This window comes from Neofelis nebulosa, chromosome 1 (assembly GCF_028018385.1).
Source record: "Neofelis nebulosa isolate mNeoNeb1 chromosome 1, mNeoNeb1.pri, whole genome shotgun sequence".
NCBI lineage: Eukaryota > Metazoa > Chordata > Mammalia > Carnivora > Felidae > Neofelis > Neofelis nebulosa.
In genome coordinates this window covers 149044442-149072122 of record NC_080782.1, presented here as the reverse complement: position 1 = coordinate 149072122, position 27681 = coordinate 149044442, and the positions used below count along the sequence as shown (strand labels likewise).

The 27681-nt window shown below is 43.0% G+C and overlaps 2 long non-coding RNA genes across 2 annotated transcripts in view; one reads left to right on the top strand and one right to left on the bottom strand.

The window, feature by feature from the left end:
* LOC131517266 (uncharacterized) overlaps nucleotides 1-23317 on the top strand; it is a 63788-nt gene extending 40471 nt beyond the window's left edge. Inside the window, exon 2 of the long non-coding RNA XR_009264489.1 lies at nucleotides 22334-23317. This is a non-coding gene — a long non-coding RNA (uncharacterized LOC131517266). The remainder of the gene's footprint in view (nucleotides 1-22333) is intronic.
* The window catches only part of LOC131517261 (uncharacterized), a 44009-nt gene continuing 31076 nt past the window's right edge, over nucleotides 14749-27681 (bottom strand). Inside the window, exons 2-3 of the long non-coding RNA XR_009264484.1 lie at nucleotides 17784-17861; nucleotides 14749-16400 (exon numbers count right to left, since the gene is read on the bottom strand). This is a non-coding gene — a long non-coding RNA (uncharacterized LOC131517261). The remainder of the gene's footprint in view (nucleotides 16401-17783; nucleotides 17862-27681) is intronic.

The window sequence follows — 27681 nt, the reverse complement described above, 5'->3', positions numbered from 1 at the left end:
CATCCACCCAATGTGCCATGCTTAGCCATAGCCATCCGCTGTGCCTGGCCAGCGCCACACACCCTGCCTAGCCACTAGGTGCACAGTGCTGCGTGCTGTGCCTGGTCACTGCACCTCACCTGGCCACACACCCCAACCGACTGTTGTGCACTGAGCCCAGCTGACCCCAGCCATCACTATGTTCCACAGCCAGCCTTGTGCCCCCAGCTGCCAGGTGTGCAGCCCCCAACCCCTGCAACACGTGGGGGATCTAGCAAAGGGCTAGTGGCCTAGCACAAATTTTGCTAACACCACCACCCCAGTCCCAACTTTCCCCAAAGGCACACCCCTTCAGAGCTTGCTGGCCTGTATCCCATTAACACCACAGAGAGCAAGGACTGCCCACAACATGCAGAGAATCAGTGCAGACTATACTGAAAGGAAAAGGGACTCAGACACAACAGCAGGGTGTAACACATAGGACACTCTCTTGAAGTGCCAGGTTCTGGTGAACAGGGGACCCTGAGCTCTCTAGGACCTCTTCTTCATAATGTCACTTTACTTTTTTTTTTTTTTTTTGAGAGTGTGAGTGGGGGAGAGGCGGAGAGAGAGGGAGACACAGATTCTAAAGCAGGCTCCAGGTTCTGAACTGTCAGCACAGAGCCTGATGTGGGGCTCGAACTCAAGAACTGTGAAATCATGACCTGAGCTGAAATCGGATGCTTAACCGAGCCACCAGGCGCCCAATGTCACTACTTTCAAGAGTAGAAGACATAGCTTACTTTCTTAACACAGAGAAACAGACACAGAGAGGCAGACAAAATGAGAAGACAGGGAAATTTATCACAAATGAACAAGATAAGACCATGGCCAGAGATCTAAGTCAAACATATAAGTAACATGCTTAGTAGAGAATTTAAAGCAATGGTGATAAGGATACTCACTGGACTTAAGAATGGAAAACATGAGTGAGACCCTTAACAGAGATAAGGACTAGAAGAGATAAAGGGCTCAATAAATGAAAAACACACTTGATGGAATGAACAGCAGGCTTGAAGAAGCAGAGTAATGAAATTGTTACTTGCAGGACAGAGTAAAGAAAAGTAATCAAGCTGAACAAAAGAGAAAAAAGAATTACAGAAAATGAGAATAGACTTAGGGAACTCCATGACTCCATCAAATTGTAGTAACATTTGTATTACAGGAGTCCCAGAACAAGAAAAGAAGGCAGAACATTTTTTAAAAATAAAAAAATAAAAAATTTTTTAAAAAAGCTAATCCCTAATCTGGGGAAGGAAACAGATACCCAGATCCAGGAAGCACAAAGAACTCCCACCAAAATCAACAAAAGCAAGCCAACAGCAAGACATATTATAATTAAATTGGAAAAATATAGTGATGAAGAAAATTTTTTTAAAGCAGGAGGACAAAAGACAGTAACTTATAAGGGAAAACCTATAATGCTAGCAGGAGATATTTTTCAACAGAAATATGGCAAGCCAGAAGGGAGTGACATGATATATTCTAAGTGCTGAATGGGACACTTCTGTAGCCAAGAATGCTCTATCCAGCAAGGCTATTATTCAGAATAGAAGGAGAGATAGAGTGTTCCAGACAACCAAAAGCTGAAGGAGTTCATGACCACCAAACCAGGCCCGCAAGAAATATTAAAAGGGACTGAGTGGAAAGGAGAGACCAAAAGTGACAGTATAGAAGTATAGAAACACAAAAGTGGTAAAAATGAGTATTTCTGTAGAAAATCAGTTAAGGAACTCACAAAATAAAAGGATATAAAATATAATAACACATACCTAAAATGTGGGGAGGAGAGAAGTAAAGAATGGATTCAATCTTAAATGACCAACAACTTAGTATAGACTGCTATATGCAAGAGAAGTTATATACAAACCTAATGGTAAACCTATGTCAAAAACCACTAATATGCAAAGAATAAAGAAAGAAATTCAATTAGTATTCCATTGTGTATCTAAACCACAACGTCTTTATCCATTCATCAGTTGATGGACATTTAGGCTCTTTCCATAATTTGGCTATTGTTGAAGGTGCTGCTATAAACATTGGGGTAGGCAATGAGAAAGAATGATATTTGGCCTTTTGTAGCAACATGGATGGATCTGGAGATTGTTATGCTAAGTGAAATAAGTCATACAGAGAAAGATACCATGTTTTCACTCTTATGTGGATCCTGAGAAACTTAACAGAAGACCATGGGGGAGAGGAAGGAAAAAAAAAAAAAAAAAAGAGGAAGAGAGCCAAACCATAAGAGACTCTTAAAAACTGAGAATAAACTGAGGGTTGATGGGGTGGGAGGGAGGGGGAGGGGGAGGGTGGGTGATGGGCATTGAGGAGGGCACCTGTTGGGATGAGCACTGGGTGTTGTATGGAAACCAATTTGACAATAAATTTCATACTAAAAAAAAAAAACAAAAAAACCTGTCCAGGAAATATATCCTTTCTACTCAATGACTTTTTTTAAATTTTTATTTATTTTTTATTTTTCAATATATGAAATTTATTGTCAAATTGGTTTCCATACAACACCCAGTGCTCATCCCAAAAGGTGCCCTCCTCAATACCCATCACCCACCCTCCCCTCCCTCCCACCCCCCCATCAACCCTCAGTTTGTTCTCAGTTTTTAAGAGTCTCTTATGCTTTGGCTCTCTCCCACTCTAACCTCTTTTTTTTTTTTTCCTTCCCCTCCTCCATGGGTTTCTGTTAAGTTTCTCAGGATCCACATAAGAGTGAAAACATATGGTATCTTTCTCTGTATGGCTTATTTCACTTAGCATCACACTCTCCAGTTCCATCCACGTTGCTACAAAGGGCCGTATTTCATTCTTTCTCATTGCCATGTAGTACTCCATTGTGTATATAAACCACAATTTCTTTATCCATTCATCAGTTGATGGACATTTAGGCTCTTTCCATAATTTGGCTATTGTTGAGAGTGCTGCTATAAACATTGGGGCACAACTGCCCCTATGCATCAGTACTCCTGTATCCCTTGGGTAAATTCCTAGCAGTGCTATTCCTGAGTCATAGGGTAGGTCTATTTTTAATTTTCTGAGGAACCTCCACACTGCTTTCCAGAGTGGCTGCACCAATTTGCATTCCCACCAACAGTGCAAGAGGGTTCCCATTTCTCCACATCCTCTCCAGCATCTGTAGTCTCCTGATTTGTTCATTTTGGCCACTCTGACTGGTGTGAGGTGATATCTGAGTGTGGTTTTGATTTGTATTTCCCAATTTTGATTGGGATTGCATTGAATGTGTAGATAGCTTTGGGTAGTATTGCCATTTTGACAATAAGGAGCGATGTTGAGCATCTTTTCATGTGCCTGTTGGCCATCCGGATGTCTTCTTTAGAGAAGTTTCTATTCATGTTTTCTGCCCATTTCTTCACTGGGTTATTTGTTTTTTGGGTGTGGAGTTTGGTGAGTTCTTTATAGATTTTGGATACTAGCCCTTTGTCCGATATGTCATTTGCAAATATCTTTTCCCATTCCGTTGGTTGCCTTTTAGTTTTGTTGGTTGTTTCCTTTCCTGTGCAGAAGATTTTTATCTTCATAAGGTCCCAGTAATTCATTTTTGCTTTTAATTCCCTTGCCTTTGGGGATGTGTCGAGTAAGAGATTGCTACGGCTGAGGTCAGAGAGGTCTTTTCCTGCTTTCTCCTCTAGGGTTTTGATGGTTTCCTGTCTCACATTCAGGTCCTTTATCCATTTTGAGTTTATTTTTGTGAATGGTGTGAGAAAGTGGTCTAGTTTCAACCTTCTGCATGTTGCTGTCCAGTTTTCCCAGCACCATTTGTTAACCAGACTGTCTTTTTTCCATTGGATGTTCTTTCCTGCTTTGTCAAAGATTAGTTGGCCATACATTTGTGGGTCTAGTTCTGGGGTTTCTATTCTATTCCATTGGTCTGTGTGTCTGTTTTTGTGCCAATACCATGCTGTCTTGATGATTACAGCTTTGTAGTAGAGGCTAAAGTCTGGGATTGTGATGCCTCCTGCTTTGGTCTTCTTCTTCAAAATTACTTTGGCTATTCAGGGCCTTTTGTGGTTCCATATGAATTTTAGAATTGCTTGTTTCGAGAAGAATGCTGGTGCAATTTTCATTGGGATTGCATTGAATGTGTAGGTAGCTTTGGGTAGTATTGCCATTTTGACAATATTTATTCTTCCAATCCATGAGCAGGGAATGTCTTTCCATTTCTTTATATCTTCTTCAATTACCTGCATAAGCTTTCTATAGTTTTCAGCATACAGATCTTTTACATCTTTGGTTAGATTTATTCCTAGGTATTTTATGCTTCTTGGTGCAATTGTGAATGGGATCAGTTTCTTTATTTGTCTTTCTGTTGCTTCACTGTTAGTGTATAAGAATGCAACTGATTTCTGTACATTGATTTTGTATCCTGCAACTTTGCTGAATTCATGTATCAGTCTAGCAGACTTTTGGTGGAGTCTATCGGATTTTCCACGTATAATATCATGTCATCTGCTAAAGGCGAAAGCTTGACTTCATCTTTGCCAATTTGGATGCCTTTGATTTCCTTTTGTTGTCTGATTGCTGATGCTAGAACTTCCAACACTATGTTAAACAACAGCGGTGAGAGTGGGCATCCCTGTCGTGTTCCTGATCTCAGGGAAAAAGCTCTCAGTTTTTCCCCATTGAGGATGATGTTAGCTGTGGGCTTTTCATAAATGGCTTTTATGATGTTTAAGTGTGTTCCTTCTATCCCGACTTTCTCAAGGGTTTTTATTAAGAAAGCGTGCTGGATTTTGTCAAAGGCCTTTTCTGCATTGATTGACAGGATCATATGGTTCTTCTCTTTTCTTTTATTAATGTGATGTATCACGTTGATTGATTTGCGAATGTTGAACCAGCCCTGCATCCCAGGAATGAATCCCACTTGATCATGGTGAATAATTCTTTTTATATGCTGTTGAATTCGATTTGCTAGTATCTTATTGAGAATTTTTGCATCCATATTCATCAGGGATATTGGCCTGTAGTTCTCTTTTTTTACTGGGTCTCTGTCTGGTTTAGGAATCCAAGTAATACTGGCTTCATAGAATGAGTCTGGAAGTGTTCCTTCCCTTTGTATTTCTTGGAATAGCTTGAGAAGGATAGGTATTATCTCTGCTTTAAACGTCTGGTAGAACTCCCCTGGGAAGCCATCTGGTCCTGGACTCTTATTTGTTGGGAGATTTTTGATAACCGATTCAATTTCTTCGCTGGTTAAGGGTCTGTTCAAGCTTTCTATTTCCTCCTGATTCAGTTTTGGAAGAGTGTGGGTGTTTAGGAATTTGTCCATTTCTTCCAGGTTGTCCAATTTGTTGGCATATAATTTTTCATAGTATTCCCTGATAATTGTTTGTATCTCTGAGGGATTGGTTGTAATAATTCCATTTTCATTCATGATTTTATCTATTTGGGTCATCTCCCTTTTCTTTTTGAGAAGCCTGGCTAGAGGTTTGTCAATTTTGTTTATTTTTTTCAAAAAACCAACTCTTGGTTTCATTGATCTGCTCTACAGTTTTTTTAGATTCTATATTGTTTACTTCTGCTCTGATCCTTATTATTTCTCTTCTTCTGCTGGGTTTAGGCTGCCTTTGCTATTCTGGTTCTATTTCCTTTAGGTGTGCTGTTAGATTTTGTATTTGGGATTTTTCTTGTTTCTTGAGATAGGCCTGGATTGCGATGTATTTTCCTCTCAGGACTGCCTTTGCTGCATCCCAAAGCATTTGGATTGTTGTATTTTCATTTTCATTTGTTTCCATATATTTTTTAATTTCTTCTCTAATTGCCTGGTTGACCCACTCATTCATTAGTAGGGTGTTCTTTAACCTCCATGCTTTTGGAGGTTTTCCAGACTTTTTCCTGTGGTTGATTTCAAGCTTCATAGCATTGTGGTCTGAAAGTATGCATGGTATAATTTCAATTCTTGTATACTTACGAAGGGCTGTTTTGTGACCCAGTATATGGAGTCACATTGGAGAATGTTCCATGTGCACTCGAGAAGAAAGTATATTCTGTTGCTTTGGGATGCAGAGTTGTAAATATATCTGTCAAGTCCATCTGATCCAATGTATCATTCAGGGCCCTTGTTTCTTTATTGACCATGTGTCTAGATGATCTATCGATTTCTGTAAGTGGAGTGTTAAAGTCCCCTGCAATGACCACATTCTTATCAATAAGGCTGCTTATGTTTATGAGTAATTGTTTTATATATTTGGGGGCTCCGGTATTCAGCGCATAGACATTTATAATTGTTAGCTCTTCCTGATGGATAGGCCCTGTAATTATTATATAATGCCCTTCTTCATCTCTTGTTACAGCCTTTAATTTAAAGTCTAGTTTGTCTGATATAAGTATGGCTACTCCAGCTTTCTTTTGGCTTCCAGTAGCATGATAAATAGTTCTCCATCCCCTCACTCTCAATCTAAAGGTGTCCTCAGATCTAAAATGAGTCTCGTGTAGACAGCAAATAGATGGGTCTTGTTTTTTTTATCCATTCTGATACCCTATGTCTTTTGGTTGGCGCATTTAATCCATTTACATTCAGTGTTATTATAGAAAGATACGGGTTTAGAGTCATTGTGATGTCTGTATGATTTATGCTTGTAGTGATGTCTCTGGTACTTTGTCTCACAGGATCCCCCTTAGGATCTCTTGTAGGGCTGGTTTAGTGGTGACAAATTCCTTCAGTTTTTGTTTGTTTGGGAAGACCTTTATCTCTCCTTCTATTCTAAAATGACAGACTTGCTGGATAAAGGATTCTCGGCTGCATATTTTTTCTGTTCAGCACATTGAAGATCTCGTGCCAATCCTTTCTGGCCTGCCAAGTTTCTTTTTTTTTTTTTTTTTTTTTTTAATTTATTTATTTTTTATTTTTTAATATATGAGATTTACTGTCAAATTGGTTTCCATACAACACCCAGTGCTCATCCCAAAAGGTGCCCTCCTCAATACCCATCACCCACCCTGCCCTCCCTCCCACCCCCCATCAACCCTCAGTTTGTTCTCAGTTTTTAACAGTCTCTTATGCTTTGGCTCTCTCCCACTCTAACCTCTTTTTTTTTTTTTCCCTTCCCCTCCCCCATGGGTTTCTGTTACGTTTCTCAGGATCCACATAAGAGTGAAACCATATGGTATCTGTCTTTCTCTGTATGGCTTATTTCACTTAGCATCACACTCTCCAGTTCCATCCACGTTGCTACAAAACGCCATATTTCATTTTTTCTCATTGCCACGTAGTATTCCATTGTGTATATAAACCACAATTTCTTTATCCATTCATCAGTTGATGGACATTTAGGCTCTTTCCATAATTTGGCTATTGTTGAGAGTGCTGCTATAAACATTGGGGTACAAGTGCCCCTATGCATCAGTACTCCTGTATCCCTTGGGTAAATTCCTAGCAGTGCTATTGCTGGGTCATAGGGTAGGTCTATTTTTAATTTTCTGAGGAACCTCCACACTGCTTTCCAGAGCGGCTGCACCATTTTGCATTCCCACCAACAGTGCAAGAGGGTTCCCGTCTCTCCACATCCTCTCCAGCATCTATAGTCTCCTGATTTCTTCATTTTGGCCACTCTGACTGGCGTGAGGTGGTATCTGAGTGTGGTTTTGATTTGTATTTCCCTGATGAGGAGCGACGTTGAACATCTTTTCATGTGCCTGTTAGGCCTGCCAAGTTTCAAAAGAGAGATTAGTCACACGTCTTATAGGTCTCCCTTTATATGTGAGGGCACGTTCATCCCTTGCTGCTTTCAGAATTTTCTCTTTATTTTGCCAGTTTCACTATGATATGTCGTGCAGAAGATCGATTCAAGTTATGTCTGAAGGGAGTTCTATGTGCCTCTTGGATTTCAATGCCTTTTTCCTTCCCCAGTTCAGGGAAGTTCTCAGCTATTATTTCTTCAAGTACACCTTCAGCACCTTTCCCTCTCTCTTCCTCCTCTGGGATAGCAATTATGCGTATATTATTTCTTTTTAGTGTATCACTTAGTTCTCTAATTTTCTCCTCATACTCCTGGATTTTTTTTATCTCTCTTTTTCTCAGCTTCCTCTTTTTCCATAACTTTATCTTCTAGTTCACCTATTCTCTCCTCTGCCTCTTCAATCCGAGCCGTCGTCATTTCCATTTTGTTTTGCATTTCGTTTGAAGCGTTTTTCAGCTCCTCCTGACTGTTCTTTAGTCCCTTGATCTCTGTAGCAAGAGATTCTCTGCTGTCCTCTATACTGTTTTCAAGCCCAGCGATTAATTTTATGACTATTATACTAAATTCACTTTCTGTTATATTATTTAAATCCTTTTTGATCAGTTCATTAGCTGTTGTTATTTCCTGGAGGTTCTTTTGAGGGGAATTCTTCCATTTGGTCATTTCGGATAGTCCCTGGAGTGGTGCGGACCTGCAGGGCACTTCCCCTGTGCTGTGGTGTATAACTGGAGTTGGTGGGCAGAGCCGCAGTCCGACCTGATGTCTGCCCCCAGCCCACCGCTGGGGCCACAGTCAGACTGGTGTGTGCCTTCTCTTCCCCTCTCCTAGGGGCGGGATTCACTGTGGGTGGCGTGGCCCATCTGGGGTACTTGCACACTGCCAGGCTTGTGATGCTGGGGATCTGGCGTATTAGCTGGGGTGGGTAGGCAAGGTGCACGGGGGGGGGGGGGGCAGGAGGGGCAGGCTTAGCTCGCTTCTCCTTAGGTGATCCACTTCAGGAGGGGCCCTGTGGCAGCGGGAGGGAGTCAGACCCGCTGCCGGAGGTTTGGCTCTGCAGAAGCACAGAGTTGGGTGTTTGTGCGGAGGGAGCAAGTTCCCTGGCAGGAACTGGTTCCCTTTGGGATTTTTGGCTGGGGGATGGGTGAGGGAGATGGCGCTGGCTAGTGCCTTTGTTCCCTGCCAAACTGAGCTCTGTCGTCTGGAGGCTCAGCAACTTTCCCTCCCTTTGTCCTCCAGCCTTCCCACTTTCCGAGCAGAGCTGTTAACTTATGACCTCCCAGATGCTAAGTCACGCTTGCTGTTGGAACACACTCCGCCTGGCCCCTCTGCTTTTGCCAACCAGACTCGGGGGCTCTGCTTGGCCGGCAGGCTGCCCCTCCACCCCAGCTCCCTCCCGCCAGTCCATGGAGCGCGCACTGCCTCTCCGCCCTTCCTACCCTCTTCCGTGAGCCTCTCGTCTGCGCTTGGCTCCGGAGACTCCGTTCTGCTAATCCTCTGGTGGTTTTCTGGGTTATTTAGGCAGGTATAGGTGGAATCTAAGTGATCAGCAGGACGCGCGGTGAGCCCAGCGTCCTCCTACGCTGCCATCTCCCTTAAAAGATTTTATTAAGTAATCTCTACACCCAACTTGGGGCTCGAACTTACAACCCTGAGATCAAGAATCTTAGGCTACACCAACTGAGCCAGCCAGATGCCCCTACTCAATGGTTTTCTTAATGGCATCTGGAAACTTGTGTGCTGCCCCTTGGTTGGCAGAAGTGGCTTCTTCTGTTTTCTTGACATTTTAAAGACAAACTTCTAAAATTGTCAAACCATCCTTTGTTGGCATTAAATTCTACAGCTTTATATCCTATCTTTTTACCTTTATATCTTTTTACCTGCTTTTTGCTTTAAGTTGTCATACAATAACTTTGCTTTTTCTGGGATAATATTAGAATCTATAAGTATGCCTTTCTTGTAGCAATTCTGCACCAACATAAATACTGCACCCTCAGTATGAGACGAGATATTTTACCAAAAAGTCCAAGGATTTTGTGTTTGCTGGTGCAGCTGCAGTGGTGGCTTCACGAACTTCCTTTTATTACAGAGGTCCTTACACTGGATTAACTTACCTTAAAATAGTGGGCAACTGCAGGTGTAAACCTCAATCTGTGGTGCATATAAGCATTTCACCTTGATCTTATAATGTCGTGACTTTTCTCTGCTTCTTCCAGCATCACTAGTAGCACTTGATATGGGTCCCATGGTGTTATTTGAGGTTTATGGTAGTGCACTAAACCCAATGAAAAATATGCAAGAAACACAAGAGATCACTTTTAAATGCAATACACAATTTATTGCAGAGTTAAATTGCCGACGTGGATTAGTGTCACATGGCATTTTAAGCAGATATTCACCACACTTGAGCTCACTGCGATAGCAACAGGAAATGGCTATAAAATTATTACAGCAGTGCAGTATACTAAAGTTAAGTTTATGCAGTTACAACTTAATACTGCATCTTTATATTTCTCTCAATTGCAAATGGCACCACATGCTGTCTGGTAGTGTTTGTGTACATAAGTTTTGATAAATTTTTAACTTCTTAGATTTTATATATTTTACAGTAGTAAGTGATAAAATGGGCTGCCGTCCACAAATATCTTACTCATTTGCGATATACCTAACTTAATTTTTTCAATGCTTCTTGGCTACATGGTTCATCTGCAAGTTTTTTTTTTAATTGTAACGAATCTCCAAAAGTTTTCCAACGCATTTGTTGAAACAAGGCTGTGTATCAACGGACCTTGCAGTTCAAACCTCTGTTGTTCAAGAGTCAATGGTACCGGTCTTCAGCCTTATACTTCCGTTGCTCCTATGGCATCCAGTTACAGGATAGGCACCTGACAAATTCCTTTCTACAGTGGGCTCACTCATATTCCTGACAAAGAAATCAGCCCGGATGTTGATTATGTGGGTAGCTCACCAAGATGGGTATCACCCACCACTTTAGGTAGGGAATTGGAAGGGTCAAAAACAGTACATTGAGAACAAATGAGCTGGGACTAGTACTCTTAGTTCATCTGATATTACCTATACTGATCCAGAAACTTGGTCTGTGGTACACACCATCAATAAGACTGGGCATTGGTATCCTTTCTGTCAAACTACACAGGCAGCCCATTATACTGCTGACCATAATGGCCCTATAAATATTACCATCAGAGCCATGGTGGCGATGCCAGATTTGGAATGGGTTTCATAGGTTACCTCAGATTACAAATGTCAGATTACAGACATTCAAACACCCAGGCATCCTTATATTGGGAACAGGACACATTGCTGATCACTCGGCACACTGCACAAGAGAAGTGTGAGATTATGAGTTGGTCACAAGTGTTGGATTGTTAGAGGAGGTCATTGAAATGATTAGACCCATGAGCTAGACCTGGAAATTGGAGGCTCCTCACAGTACCTCGTGTCCTTGGAATGTGCAGCCCACTTACCTTCCCTGCTCCCAGAATCCACCCCAAGGACATAGCCTTGAGATGGTCTCAGTGACTGAACTCAGTGAAGACTTATATATAAACTATTAAGATTTAATGGGCAGATGTGGAAATCTACTCATCTTCTGGTCACCCAAGACAAGCTTCATATGCAAGTCCCCTTGCTTATGAAACCTGCCACCTGTCAAGCTGGAGTTTCCTGCCTTTTTTCAGTCTCTCCCTACCCTCTGCACATAGGGACCCATTTCAGATTTCACCCAGGAAGCTCCCATGGAGAGTATGAACAGTCAATGATTTGCAAACATTTTCTCCTATTCCATAAGTTGTGTTTTCATTTTGCTGATGGTTTCCTTTGCTATGCAGATGCTTTTTAGTTTTATGTAGCTCCACTTGTTTGTTTTTGCTTTTGTTGCCTTTGCTTTTGGTGTCAGATCCAAAGGGGGGAAAAATCACCACTAAGACGAATGTTAAGGAATTTACTGCCTGTTTTCTTCTAGTTTTATGGTTTCAGGTATTACATTCCACATTTTTTTTTCATTACCTCATTTGGAGAGAGAGGGCGTGGGGGAAGAGAATCTCAAGCAGGCTCTACGCTGTGAGCGCGGAGTCCGATGTGGGGCTCAATCCGATAAACTCTGAGATCATGACCTGACCTGAAATTAAGAGTTGGATGCTCAACCAGTTGAGCCACCTAGGCCCCCCTCCAAGTCTTTAATACATTAACTTTTGTGTATGGTGTAAGAAGGTGGTCCAGTTTTATTCTTTTGTATGTGGATGTCCAAAATGATAAATACCGTATGATCTCACTTATATATGGAATCTTAAAAGAAAAAACCAATTCTGATAGATTAGTGATTGCCAATCTGTTCAAAGGCAAGGATTTTGGGGTGGGTGAAATGAAGGGGGTTAAAACATACAAGCTTCTAGTTATAAAATAAGTCCTGAGGGATATAATATTCAGTATAGTGACTATAATATTGCATCGTGTTACTCCATTGTATTACTGCATTGTATTATACTGCTAAGAAGGTAGACTTTAAAGTTATCATCACAAGGAAAATATATTTGTAACTATGTGTGGTGATGAATATTAACCAGAATTGTAATTTCATGAGATACACAAATATCAAATCATGTTTCACACCTGAAGTATATGGCAATATATCAAAAACCTTTTAAATGAATAAATCCTTATTCATACAACATGATAAGTATATCCTTTTAATACAGGTGAAAGAATATTTTATTAATACATTCATATACTTTAAAACCACAAATGGCAGGGAAAAAAATCAATGCAAAACTGATAATGGTTACTTTTACAGGGAGTGAGGGTGGGAGCAGAGGTACAGGTAATGGGAAGAGTATATGTGTGGATGTAACTTATTAATAAAACCCAGATTGAAGGATTGCATAGTAGGGCCATTTTTAAAAAAAATTACTAAAGGTTATAGAAGATGATAGTATATCACAGAATAAAGGTTACAATGCCTACCACAGAATAAAGTGATAGTGGGACCTTGGATAGCTCCCTAAGGTGGCTTCCTGGAGGGCATCCAGCTGCCCCAGTTACAGCTGCCAAAGGCAAGCCAAATCAGCTGTCATGGGAGGGAACCCATTACTCTTATCTGGCCAAATAGGGGTACAACCCATGAACTAAAGAAAATTGAAAGAAATCCATGAACTAAATAGACAATCTTTATTCATGGATAGGAAGACTCCATAGTGTCAAGAATTCTTCCCAACTTGATCTACAGATTCAGTACAATATGTTGGTAGTAGGGAAGGATATGCATGCATGAGGGCATATGAGAACTCTATACCTTCCACTCAATTTTGCTGTAAACCTAAAATTTCTCAAAAAAAAAATCCTAAAACAAACCAAGGCAACAGTACCATGAAATCCCAGAGTGGATTGATGGATGACTTTCTCCTTTCCCAGCAGGTGGCTTTACAAACAGTCCCCGCAGGGCTCGGATTCTAGAATTTGCTGTCGAAGACATCATTAGAGGCCATGATATTTTGCCCAACATTTGAGATTCCTTGTCTACCATGCCTACCACAGGGATAGTGGGACCTTGGAGAACTCCCTAAGGTGGCTTCCTGGAGGAGATCCAACTGTCCCCAGTTACAGCTGCCCAAGACAGGCCAAGTCAGCAGCTGTCATGGGAGGGAACCCATTGCCCTTATCTGGCCAGATGAGGGCACTACTTAAGCTCTACAACTTCCGACAAGTGACAGCTGTTCAGAGCCTCCAGCACGGGTAAGAAATAAGTTGAGTTGATACATTCTCCATTCAATGGCACAGTTAAGACATGACCATAATTACAGGTCTCTGTCTTTGCTGAGGAGTTTGGAGAAGGTTAAAGGTACAAGTAAAAATACAAGGAAGAAACCAACAGGCACTATGTCAACCTGGCCTATTTTCATAAGAACTTAGCAAATGTTACTAACATCAGGGCATTCTGTCAGTAGTTCAGTTCCATAAAGAATCTTAAAAGAGTCTTTAAGTTCTGTCAAAATGAACTTCATGTTTGGTATACATTATAAAATATGCATGTGACTTTTCATACACACACACACACACACACACACACACACACACACACCCTTCACATCTTCCTTCATTTTCTGTTTCTCCATACCCTTCCAATCATACCCATGAATGTTCATGGTGTTGTTATAAGCAACAGGAGCAGCGGCATCTTGTTATCACAAGAATTAAGGGGACCACACCAATGGCCCCAGAGGTCTGCTGTGGAGCAACAAGAGGTGAACAGCCAGGAAGAGGAGGAGACAGGACCCCTCCAGGCTGCATTTCAGGGGATCTGCTCCAGCAGGGACTCCACTGCAGGTAGTGGCCTCCTTTCCTGGGTGCTGGGCCTTGGCTGCTGCATAAGGAGGGGAAAGTTTCCTGCCGCTGAGGTATTGGGCTCCCTCTAGCACAAGGATATCCACTTCCTATGAGAAGAAATAGTTAAGAACAAGACCTCTTGCCACACCAATCTATCCACCAAAGGTGGGAGAAAACCTGAAATTATTAAATACATTTAAACCAGACAATCATCACAGACAATCCACTAACAAGATGGCAAAGACAGAAGGAATCCCACCCTTTTATTCAGCCAGAGAATGACAACCCAGTGCATCACATTTTCTCAAGATAAAGCACAGCTGGTTCTCAAGCAAGAAGACTTGACAGCACCATTTGTCACAGGTTTTTTAAATTTCTTAATGGTTATTATTTTTGAGACAGTGCGAGCAGGGGAGTGTTGGGGAGGGTTAGGGAGGGCAAGAGAGAGAGACAGAGAGAATCTCAACCAATTGGGCCACCCAGGTGCCCTATACATAATTCACCTTAAATTCACCTGGTGACTTGAGTTACCACTTACGTTTAATTACCTTTACCAAAGGGGAAATAATTTTTTTTATAAATAAAATATTGAAAGTAATGGCCAGTTTTTTTTAAGTTGTCAATTCTTTACATTGCAAAAAACAATGAGAAATGGAAAACAATACAACAGATACCACAGAAATACATAGTATAATACTGTTTATAGTAATCTTATCACACCAAGATAACTTCAGAAAAACAGATAATTCCTTAAAAATGCACAAGTTACCAAGATTGAATCATGAATCTTGAATCCAAAAAATAGGAAATCATCTTAGATCAGTAGCAAGAATGAAAGTTGAATTAGGAATCAAACATCTCCCAGGACAAAAAAATCTAAGACTACATGGTTTCATTGAATTCCACCAAACATCAAAAAACAAAAAAACTAATGACAGTATTTATCAAAATCTTACAAATTTGGAATAGAGGAAACATTCATAATCATTCTATGAGGCCAGTATTAACACTGATACCAAAGCAGAATAAAAACAATAACAAAGAAGTCTAGTTTGTCTGATGTTAAGTATTACTTTTGACATTCGTTTGCATGATAATTGTTTCTCAACTTCCTCAATCTGCAGGTGTCTTTATGTCTAACATGAGTCTCTTGTAGGCAATATATAGATGGGTCTTTTTTTCTTACCCATTGACACCCTTTTTTTTTTATTGGAGCCCTTAGTCCATTTACATTCAAAATAATTGATATTTATTTATTGCCATTTTATTACTTGTTGTGGTCTCTACAGATTTTCTCTGATCCTTTGTCTTGGTCACTTTTGGTCTCTTTTTCCCCCCACTCATGTAGTCATCATTAATATTTCTTGTAGGGCTAGTTTAGTGGTCACAAACTCCTTTAGTTTTTATTTGGGACACACTCTCTATTCTGAATGAGTAGGCCTTTCTAGGTAGAGTGTTCTTGGCTACTGTATTTTCCTATTCAGCACTTTGAATATGTCATGCCATTCCCTGCCAAGTTTCTGTTGAGAAATCTGCAGTTAGCCTTATGGGGTTTTCTCTTGTTAAGAACTTCTTTTGTCTTGCTGCTTTTAAGATTTTTTAATCACTTTGTTTTACAAATATGCCTTAATGTGGGTTGCTTTTGTTGATTTTGATGGGAGTTCTCTGTGCCTTCTGGATCTGGATATCTGTTTCCTTCCCCAAATTAGAAAAGTTTTTAGCTATTATTTCTTCAAGTACATTTTCTGGCCCCTTTTCTCACTCTTCTTCTGGGACTCCTAGAATATGAATGTTATTATATTTGTTTGATGGAGTCACTGAATTTCCTAAGTCTATTCTCATGTTGCATAATTCTCTCTTGTTCAGCTTCATCATTTTTCGTTATTTTTTCTTCTATATCACCTATTCATTCTTCTTCCAGACTGCTGTTCATTGCATCTCCAGTCTCATTCACTGCATTCTTCATTTCTGATTTTTTTTAACTCATCTCTGTGGTAAGGGTCTCACTGATGTCTTCCATTCTTTTCTCAAGCCCAGTGAGTATCCTTATGATTGTTGCTTTAAATTATCCATGAACCACGTTACTTATATCTGTTTCACCTAGATCTCTGGCCATGTCCTTATCTTGTTCTTTCATTTGGGATGGATTCCTCCATCTTGGCACTTTGTCTAAGTCTTTGCCTTCTTCTATATGGTCTCCTCTCCCCCCTTTAATTGTAGAATTTGTTCTGTCAGTCTTCAGGTCAATTTCTTGGGTATTTAGGATGATTTGATCTAGTTGTGTTTGTGGAATGAGACAAGCCTAGGGTCCTCCTACTCTGCTGCCATCTTCTCCTGGAAAAATAATTTTTAATATTTTAAAAGGTGTGCTTGTGTGTTAGAGCCAGGCACCTGCTGGAGTTAAGGCTCTACCCTCCCAGGATGATGGTGGCATAGGGGGTTCCACCTTCCTTGATTACAATTAAGAAGACTCTGTGTGAATAATTTCTGAAGTTTCTCAATGGCATATTTGAAGTTAGAAGGACACCCTGTGTGAAATGCAGTTTTATAGAGATGGCTCCCAGGTACTAGAGAAAGGCATTCTAGATCTATGAAAAGCTGGCAAGAAGGTTATTTTGCTTTTAAAAATATATACCAAAGGACAGAGAAAGAATTTGCAGATACAGGTGTTCTTTAAAAAATGCTCTGAAAGAAAAAGGAGGGGTAGTATCTTTCCTGTTTGGCACCAGAAAATGAATTTATTTTTCAATTTGCACTCACCATTATACCTGAAGATAATTCAATGACCCCTCTTCCTGGCTGCTCTTCAACCTCCCCCCCCCCCAATTCAGCCACTCCTTCCTCCCCTCTGTAAGTCTGTTCTTGGATTCACGGCTGCCTTCCCCTCCTCATATTCTCATCCCTATTTCCTTACTTCAGGGAGACCTCCCCCTACTCTTTGCCTGGATCCCCTCCTCACTGCATCCTGGAAGCTTAGCAAGCTCTGAGCTGGGCACCCCAACCTGCTTCCTGCCTCCGGATACTGTCCTTCATCTTTTTGCCCAGTGTCTGAGACATGCAGATAATGTCATTCATCTGGCTTTTTACGTGTTTGATGCTGGAGGGAATCTGGATCTTGTTATTGCATCATAGGCAGAAGGGGAAGCTCTGTAAGAATTTTGAGGTAAATTATTGATTCCTAACTTGGGACTGAGGTTCTTCATTACTTTAAAATGACACATTTCTCAGTTCTTAGTGTTAATAAAGTCATTATTTTCAATATTATATTTTAATTTATAATGGCTTGCCTGTGAATCTGCTATTTCATGTTAAACAATCTATTTTTTACATTAGGTGACTCTTCACAGAAATCTAAAATTATAACATAGGGGCCCCTGGGTGGCTCAGTCAGTTAAGCATCCAACTCTGGATTTTGGCTCATGATCCCAGAGTTAGGAGATCAAGCCCCATGTTGGGCTCCATGCTGACAGCACAGAGCCTGCTTGGGATTCTCCTCTTTCCCCCCTCCCTCCCCCCTTTCTCTCTCAAATAAGCTTAAAAAAATTCTAACACAGAATGGAAGAAACAAGGTTTTCTTTCTGGTCACAACAATTGAACAGACACTTTTTTTTTTCTCTCTGTATTTCCAGTCCTAGCCTCAACACCTTCATCAGCCCTAAGTTCCCCTTCCAGCCCACAGGGCAGCTGCGAGGATGACAGGCCTGTGACTCCACATACCTGGAGCTCTGACTTCGTCCACAAAATCCTGGCAACCTAAAGGAGAACAAGGCCTTTCATGAGGACAGTTGACACTCCCTGAAACAAAGGAAGATCCCTTCTAGATCAGTAATTACAATCCTTTTAACTGAAGGCTTTCAGACTCCTATTCATTATTAAGCAATATCCAGGCAGAGATGCTTCCTGACATACCCGTGAATAGAGGTATTGGACATTGCTTCTCCTAGTGATGCCAGTTCCTGACATTCCCATTTAAAGATTTATCATCTCCCACCAGCAGACAAAGGCATGTGTGGGCCTTGTCAGTGTAGAAGAAGAATCTCTGAAAACCACTCAGATACACAGTCATGCCAAGGTGCATCCACATTTCTCTGTCCCTTCTAGACCAGTCCTTGGAGAGACCAGGAAACCTAGAGTTTCTTACAAGAATAGGGAATCTTTGGAAATGAGTTTCATCTTGAGACAAAGGAGAAGAATCCCATCCTGACAAAGATTCCTTTGTGCCCAAGCCCAGGGCCATAGAGAAGAGCTGGCGACGGTGTCCCCAGATGCTGATGGTTTTGCAGGACTTACACAGGACTATACAGAAGGCCAACAAATGAACCCTGGCCCATAGTTATGGAGAAGCCCTGCAGTAGACCCTAGGTCTCAGGTAGGTTTCTTCTATATTGAACTTTATGGCTCTTAAGTGACCAACATGGGCTGGCCCAGCCATCACACTGTGCCCCGAGCAGAGTGCAGAATTAGAAGACCAGCTTCTGCCCATGGTCCTGTCTTCATGAGACTGGAAAGGACTTATCACAGAGTTTGTCCTTCTATAACTGGGGCCCAAAGCAATGGTTCTGAGGAGGTCATGGCCCCTGTGGAAGGCAAGTTCAGAGGCAGTGATCCAGGAAGAGGGTTTGGGCCATTTAAGCCAGCCCCGAAGGGGTCTGTTCCACTCAGCAATTTCTTGTGCACATGACCTTCTCCTACTTCCCAGGACCAGCTCCAAGCCCATCCACATTCCAATGTCAAGCTCCGAGTCCCCTGACAAGTGAAATATATTGAAGACATCCAAGTACTAAGATGGGTTTCATGAACTTTGGGTCCTTCCTGGTCATCTCTGCATTCATTTCCCATACTTGTGCTGGCAGACCTCATGCCCCAGCAGAAGATGTGGACCTCTTCTGGCTCTTAATCAGGTCTTGAACTTAAAGACCATTTAAATGTGATGCTGTCTGCACTTGAGACAGTTGAAAAATCACAGTTTCCTATGCACATGATTCCTTCCCTTCCACAACCCGAGGTCATGAAAATATCATGTGAAATTGTAAGTGGCCCTCATCACTTTTCATCCTGGTGTTAGTGGCTTGGGTGGGACCCAGAATTATACTGAGAAAAAAATATAGGGGCCAAGGGACAGAGAGGGAGCTCAGATTCCAGGTGCCTGGAGATATGCCATCCCTCCCTCCCCACTCTCTTATTAGTGCTCAGAGGCCCAGTGACCACCAACATGTGAAAACTTGTACATTCAGAGAGGAGAGGCTTCAATCCTGCCTTCAGCATTTTCTAGCAGAAGCAGCATCTTCCTTTAACATTGATCCTCAAAACCATTTCAAATTGGAACTGAAATTTCTAGAAGCAGCAGAAGCTTTGGGATAATATCTTTATAAGTATTTGTATCTCTTATATTGCAAATTCACTGTCTCTTACACCTATTTCTGTACACTTTCTGGGAGAAACCTATCAAAATGAGTGTTTTTATAGAAAATCTTGACATAGTCTTTCTTTTGAAAAACTTTATTATACACAATCACATTTCCATAACCCAAAAAAATTAGAAAATAATTAGAATTGCAATCCTTTGGGAAAAGAAAAGATTTGTAGTCCTTTGACAAATACTCCATGAGGATTATAAGCTTTGAGAGAACAGAGTTGCTAGAGGGTGCCTATGAATGGCAACATTTAAAAAAAAATGAACATTCTTGGGGACAGGAGCCTCTGTCTAGTGTGTCTAAGGCCAGACAGAGGGACTCTGTTAGGAACTGATGAGGTAGGCAGTTTATTCAGATAAGTGACTGGCATGGGTGCAGGAGGATCTGCTGGGACTTGAGAGCAGCCACCTGTCTGAGCCCCTCTCTCCACCCCTGGTGGGGCATCTCAGTCACAGTCTCAAGAGTTCCTAGGTCAGGCCCTAGTCCTCTGCCCCAAGTCACAGGGATTCTCATAAAACTCTTCAATTTCTCAAGAAAAACAAAAACAGAAAAACCTGACCATTTGAACCCTTTTAAAGCTGAGCTTTTCCATCCCGATTGTGGATTAAAACCACCTGAGACTTGGGGCGCCTGGGTGGTTCAGTCGGTTAAGCGTCCAACTTCAGCTCAGGTCACGATCTCGCAGTCCGTGAGTTTGAGCCCAGTGTCAGGCTCTGGGCTGATGTTTCAGAGCCTGGAGCCTGCTTCCGATTCTGTGTCTCCCTCTCTCTCTGTCCCTCCTCTGTTCATGCTCTCTGTCTCAAAAATAAGTAAACGTTAAAGAAACTTTTTAAAAACCACCTGAGACCTTTAGCACTGACACTATGGATCCTTCCTGGATCATCACATCAGAATCACTTGCAAAGGGACCCCATCACCACTGTGAAAGCCTCTCCAGGCAGTTCTAGTCTATTGCCTGGGTGGGACTCAGTTACTAAATTCCCTGATCCTTCCTGCAGCACAGTGGGGTGGGAAAGACCAAGGAGGCCCCTGCGTCAGGTGTAGTTCATGAGAAGGTATGTTCCTCTAAAGGAGATCTCTACCCAGACTGTGTTGGATCACTCACTTTTTACAAACACGTATCCCTGGGCCTCAGGCCCAAAATAATTAAGTCTGAAACACTGGGATGGGCTTTTAAGAAAGAATTCCACTGTAGCATCAGGGCTGAGAAACCATTCTACATCTGATTTCACTTACAGACATGATCCATGATCTGACTGAGCTTGGAGACCAGTGGGAGAGATGTACTTGGCCAAGGGGCTGCACTGGGATTTACTAAGAGTTGTCTGTGGTCCGGGACAGAATGAGGGGGCAGTGCCTAGGAGGGTGTCCTCCTCTGAGAAAGCCTCTATGCACAGGTGTCTGACACCTGAGTCAGAGGAGCCAGCTCAATGACTGGCATTTGTTGGTGATGAACAGCTAACACAGAAGGAGCAAAGTTTCCAAGGCAATGTCTTCCTGAATACATCGAGCACGATTTTGCCTCAAGAACTTTTGCAGTTAGCACATAACGCTCAATATTGCTCTGTGATCACTGCCTTCATTGTGGTCAGACACACCCTCTCTGTTATAGGACCTCATAAACTAGTATTGGATTGGGTGAGTGATTTAGGAGATGTCACTCAAGTCCTGAGTCCTTAAATTAACCACTCATGAGTTGGACTCATGAATTGGCCTGACTCAGGTGGGTGAGATAAAAATCCTCCTTTGCAGTACAAGATACCAAGACTCAGGGATGGGTCCAGATCAGGGCACATGGGAGTGCTGAGACACCTCCCCACCCCCTGCAAACCTTCTTCCTGGAACTGAGGTCTTGATGCCCAGGACTCACCCCTGGGGCAGACACAGGTTCTGAAGGGAATCATCCTACTACAGGCTGACCATTCTGCCTGCATGTGAGATGGGTCGAACTCAATCACATCCAAGCCCTTTACTAGCAGCTGGGTCTCCACCTGCAACAGAGCCAACACAAAAGGACAGAGGACAAACACATTCCTGCACTAGGGAACTCCTGACTCCCTAAATTCCAGAAAAATCAGAGTGTGGGCTCTAAGGGCCCTAAATGCATTTCCAGGCAGCAGCAGGGCTGCATTACAGGGAAAATTAAAAAATGGAAGGAAGTCCAGGGAGGCAGCTTCCTGTGGCTTTATGGAAAGACAGCTGGATTATCTTATTACACATTTTTACATCTAAGAAATATGTGCTGTGCACAGTTCTGTATTTTACAAATATGGATGTTTTTGATCCTTGAGACATGCCTGGTGGACGATGCTATTACTACCCTCATTGGCAGAGCAGGTGGTAGCCTCCTTGACCCAGCTGCACTTCTCAGAGCTGGAGACAGACTCTCAGCAGTGAGGCCCCAGCACACAAAGCTGCTACATGCTGCTCCTGACACCTTCCTGGGCTAGTCCTGCAACATTTCTGATGTTAAGGGGACTGTGGATCTGCTCTGATCTGTGGGCTCCCTCACTCTATTCTGCATCTCCAACATTCCCCTTAGGTCCTGATGAGATTCTTGTCCTACCTCCTGTGCTCATGCTCTCCCTACATGCTTGACCACAGCAGTCTATCAGAGATGCTTTCAAGTCCCCTACTGATTCCACCCTCTGTCATTTCCCACCAATTCTGTTTGTAATGAGTTGTGTGCCTGTTGATCATAAACACACATCAGCATAGGAAATTTTTCTTGTTGGGACTTGGATAATTTGGTGCCTTTCAATAATATTGGCTTTGTTCTGTGGTGAAGTTAAGTACTGTGAAGGAGACTGATTTCACCATTTTGTGAAAACATTGTATTTTGCTTTGCTTCAGATGGTCTGAGCTAGGACTTCCAGGAAAGTGAAAGAGCAGGAAGAACTGATGGAAAATCCACATGGGGAAATGCACAAAGTTGAGGATCCTGAACAGAAGATTTAAAAACCTCCGGGATCCAGTGTTTACCACATGCTCTTCAGGAGCCACACTTAAAACAGGAATGAGCTGGTCCCACTGGGCCACATGATGGACCCAGAGGAGAGTGCTCTTACAGACATCCCCTGCCTCCTCCACAGCAAGGCAGACTGGCCCACCACAGAGACCCAATCCACAATGAACACAGGTGACACTCGGCGAGCTCAGAGACCCTTTACTACCTAAGGCAGGATCCTAGCCCCAAGAGAAAAAAAAAAAGTCAAGATGAAGGATAAAGAGGACTGGAAAAGAAACTTCCAGAGGTTGACAGATTTTCAAACTCATTGAAGATAATGTGCCCTCTGTGACCAACATGTCTTGGGACTGGCATGGGACAGATGTCAGGAACGGGAGCTAGACTAGACCCAGAGCTGAACCAAGAGAGAAAAGAGGAAATTGATGGTCTAGTTCCTTTGAGAAGCACAACGTGGACAAGAAACCCATGGAAAAGGGTCCATGGTCTGCCAGGGAGTTGAACAATTCCATCCAAAAAAAGTTTGCTGGGTCTTCTGGCTGGGAAGATGTTGGGGGAGAGGATCAAGAGGAGTGGCCCCTGGTTGACCCTCCACTAGTACCTGGGCAGTCAAAGCCTTCTCACCTCCTCCCTTGTCCTTGGAATGTACACCCTGTTTAGTGTCTCCACTGTGGGGGCTGTTCCAAGGACATAACTGTTGAGAGTATAAGGTGTTGAGAACAATTAAATGGCATACATGCCTGAACCAAGTTAAAACCTCTCTATAAACTTTAAACATTTGTCAGGTGGGTGCAGAGATCTACTTGTTTTGTGGCCACCTAAAACAAGCCTCTCATATATGTTCCCTTGTTTATTAAACCTGCTACCTACTATCTGGAGTGGTCTGCCGCTTTTCTCCATCTCTCCTTGCCCTCTGTATATGGAACTTCAGATTACTTGGACCAAGAAGTCCAAGTAGATTGGGACCAACAGAGGCGCTAATTCTGAGGAAGCCAGAAGATAAGAAAATTGCTCAGTGTACCTCACCCTGATAGGGGAGCCCAGACTGAGGCTTAGTGGCTCTTTCCCAGGGAGTCAGGTTCCAGGCTTGCTGGGGGTATTGAAAAGAGGCTGAGGCTGAAACAGATGCCGGTAGACTCTAGGTACCCAAATATGGCTAGCATTCTGAAACTCTTCTGCAGAGACTGTATAGAAGCCTCAGCCCCAGGCACCACCAGGGAATCCAGACCCTGCATCTCTGAGGACCCCCTATGCAAATTTGGGACATCCTGAGGTGAGGTTTAAAATACAGATACCCACTGAACCACTTTTTTCCTATCTGCCACTGGACCCCAGGGACATTTCTGCATCATGTGATAGTATGGAATGTACTCACAGTATCAAAGTTTTGCCATGGTGCTGTGTTTCAGGATGAGCCAGAGTTCATTCACCTTCCTCTGGAAACCTACCAGGGTGTGTGAGATATGCCCAGGAAGTGGACCTGACAAAGGAGCACTCACTGGGCTGAGCCGATGCCAACCAGGCTTTGCCAGACAGACCATATGGACAGAATGGTACCCTACCTCCCCAGTCAGGTGGCACCTATTGAATATGAAACCCTAGAGGAACTTCTGGGACACTGCCCAATGAAGTACACAGGACCCATCTTTAAAGACAACTGCAGATATGTCACTGGTATCACCCATGTTAGACCAACTCTATCCATATTAGAGAAAATAGGTTACTTCTTTGGCCAAAGAGGTTAGGCTATCAAGAAGCTTTGGGAATACTTTCAAAATGTGGTCCAATATATAGACATTGAGTTTCCATCCAGGTTTGTGAATGTTTTTCTCGAAAGTTATTTGAACACGTGAATCTGGACTCGCCCATCTTCCCTCTGGTCCACAGCACACCATCTCCCAGTTTTCCAGTCAAAGCCCAGCTCAGGTGCAGGTGTGCAAGGACTGGCAGAGGAGGACAAAGGCACTGATCCTAGAATCAACAGTTGTCGAGTTGGGTCCACTCCATCCACAGGCAGCCCTGGAAATCCACCAGGACACAGAGCTGCAGAGACAGCTCTCAGAAGGGAGGCTGATGGCTTCGGTTACATTCTAGGACCTCTAAGCTCAGCCCCATGCAAGTGGCTTCCCTGTGGAAAGCGGGGAGCAGCCTAGAAACTACCAACCCTCACATGGCTGGGGGCTGATGAGCTGACACTGGGTGACTTGAGTCTGAAGAAGCATGTGGGTACAGAACCTCAGGCAAGAGGCAAGTGGGATCTCTTTGGCCCATGTTCAAGGTCTATGACCAGAAATTTCACTACCTCCCAGAGTTCTGTCACACCTGGAAGGCCATCAGCAGACAACTCAATGAACACTGCCTAAGAGAAGGCTGGACAGGGCACACCTGATTGCCAAGTGGAAACAGCAAGGTCATGAAGTCTGCATCACCTGCAATGTACTCAGACTCCCAATTCCAACTTTGAAATTGGCTGCCTTTGCCAAGTTCCCCAAGCAAGTGGGATGGGTCACATTCATAGACTGCAGTCTTCATAGCTGCAGAAGCTGCCATAGCTGAGGCCACTCTGGCCCTGACTCCTACTTTGCTCTGTTCTTTGAACTTTAAATATGACCAGGGCCCCTCAGAGGCTCAGGGGACCCAGTATGTGATAGGTGATGAGGATCTCCAGGACCCAGTCAGGCACCCAGGGCCTGAGTCTTCCCTAGTCACCAACACATTCATCTCCTGAGTTTATACCCAAGTGAAGCTGCCAGCTCTCCCCAGGAGAACTAAAATTCTCCTGTGAACCAGATCTGGAGGATTTGAGATTCTCTAGAATATCTTGATTCCATTGGAGAGACAAGATATTAGCACAGTCCCCTGTAGCCATGAACTCTTCCTTCCCCAAGGCCAGTGTCATGAGATAGAATCTACAATGGAAACAAGACAAGCTTTATCTCCTTCTCCTTGGTGGCCGTGATTAGAGGAGAGAGACTGGGAAGCCAAGGAGCTGGGAGGGGCTCAGCTTTCTGGGGCCTGGAGATCAGTCACCCTTCTCCGGCTGGTATCTCATTCATTCTTAGTGCTCAGAACCTCGTGAACCTTCAAGGAGTAACTTGCACATTCCAAGAGGATAGCTCTTCCATCCCGCCTTCTGCATTTTCCAGCAGGGCAGCATCGACCATTCATTTACCAGTAGTGTGCCTCATCCTCTCATTGACATTGAGCTGAGGTTTCTTAAATACTCATTAGACTGTTTCTGTGCTGTGTGTATGCACACCTGTATATTGGATATGTTGAGTCACTGTGTCTTGCATCTATTTCTCTAATTCTGCTGAGAAGTGAATTTTTTCCCCTCCCAGTTTAAATCCCAACTTACCTGAATCATTCTCTTGAAAAGCTGCCATTAACAATTCATCACTCTATTACTAAGAATATCAATCACTAGGATTCAGTCTTTTGACAAATATTGCTTTCCTATGCAGAACATAAACTGCAGGAAAACTGAGCTGGCCTAGTGGTCATCAGAGGACACCTGTGAATGGCCAGGATATGAAAAGGAACATCCTCAGGGACTTGGACCCTCTGTCTTGTGTGTCAAAGCCCAGAGAGGGACTCTGCTAGGACCCATGGAGTGGGCAAGCCCCCTACAGATTAGTCAGCAATCATGGGCTCAGATACATGTGGGGGGACTAGAGTCTAGTCACCGTGTCTCTGAGCTTGTCCCCTTGGAAGGACCTCTGAACAAGTGGAAGCATTGCTGGCTGAACCCAACTAGTCCTGGGCTCCAAGTACTTGTCCCACCAAGCTGTTCAAAGATTTTTCTTCCAGGGCACAGAAAGGAAGCATCAACCCCAGGTTCACCAGGACCTGTAATCTATCTTGGCTCATAGATAGGTCTTGTACCTACAGTAGCTGTAGGCTGGTACCCTTCCCTGACCCACCACCCACCTAGAGGTCTCTAGACACAACTGGCTGCCCTCAGATTTCAAGAAGAATCCAAGGAAGCAGGAATCAACATGCTACTCTACCCAGGTTTGCACCTGGATGACCCTGCAGTCAAGGCCACCTGGTCCCCACCCCTTCCCCTGAGACCTGTGGAGGTACCAGATGCCACCAGGGGGCACTAGGGACACCAAAGGGCTGGAGGGTCTATAGTGAGGGAGGCAAGACTCCTTTAGCAAGGCACCCTCTAGTCTGGGTGAGGCTCCCTCTCAACACAAAAGTGGTCCTTCTGTGAGTCTGAATCCCCTGACCCCAGCCTCGTCTCACCTACACTCAGCTTTTCATCACACACTGAGACAATGTTTGAGGCAATTTTAACCCAAATCAGTTTTATTCTCTGCCCCCCTTATCCCTCTGACCTTTCATCTCCATTGAAATAGGATTTTCCTTCTGCCATCCAGGAATATGAGGTGACTTGATCTCTCCGAAAACTTCCAGTCACTTCCACAGCACTTGATAAACTGTCCTGGGCTCACCCGGGAACCCACAGTTCTGACCTGTAAAGACCTTCCTCCAGGAAAATCTAATATATTCATTCACTTTAAGTGCTTTGCCTGTAAGATACTAACACAGTGCCCCCTTGTATTCAAGTATTCAGCCAAGAACTTAAATGGATTTACCCAGGCAGATTTTAGCTCAAGTTGTTATAATTTTACTAAAAATGTTATTTTACATTGGCAAGACACACAATTTCCTTTACAGTGATCATATGCCATAAGCTTTAAAGCTAGACACAAGCATTTCCTCATGTCCTTAAAGACCTCTAAAAATACACATTCTCATCAAATCCACACACCCCTCCAGAGTCAATCTCAAGAAGAGTTTCTAGGTATGGCCCTCATCCTCTTTCCCAAAATGCTCTGATTCTTACAAATCTCTTTAGTCTCTCAAAAAAAGAAAAGAAAAGAAGTAAAAACCTAGCCATTTTGAACCATCTTGCAGCTGAGCCTTGCTACCTTGATTGTACATTAGAATCACTTGGGACCTTCAGAACTGCTGATATTTGGGCCCCAGCTGGATTATCACAAACTCATTGAGGAAAGGACCCTCACCAGCACTGGGATAGCCTTGCCAGATACACTAATTCTAATCTACAGCCTAGGTGTGATCAGTTCTTGAAGTCCCTGCCCATCTTGAGCACAGTGAGGTAAGAAGGTGCCAGGAAGGCCCTGCTCTCAGGTGCAGCTTATGACAATGTACATAATGTTCCTCTAGGGAGTTGATCTCCACCCTTACTGCATCACTCAGAGTC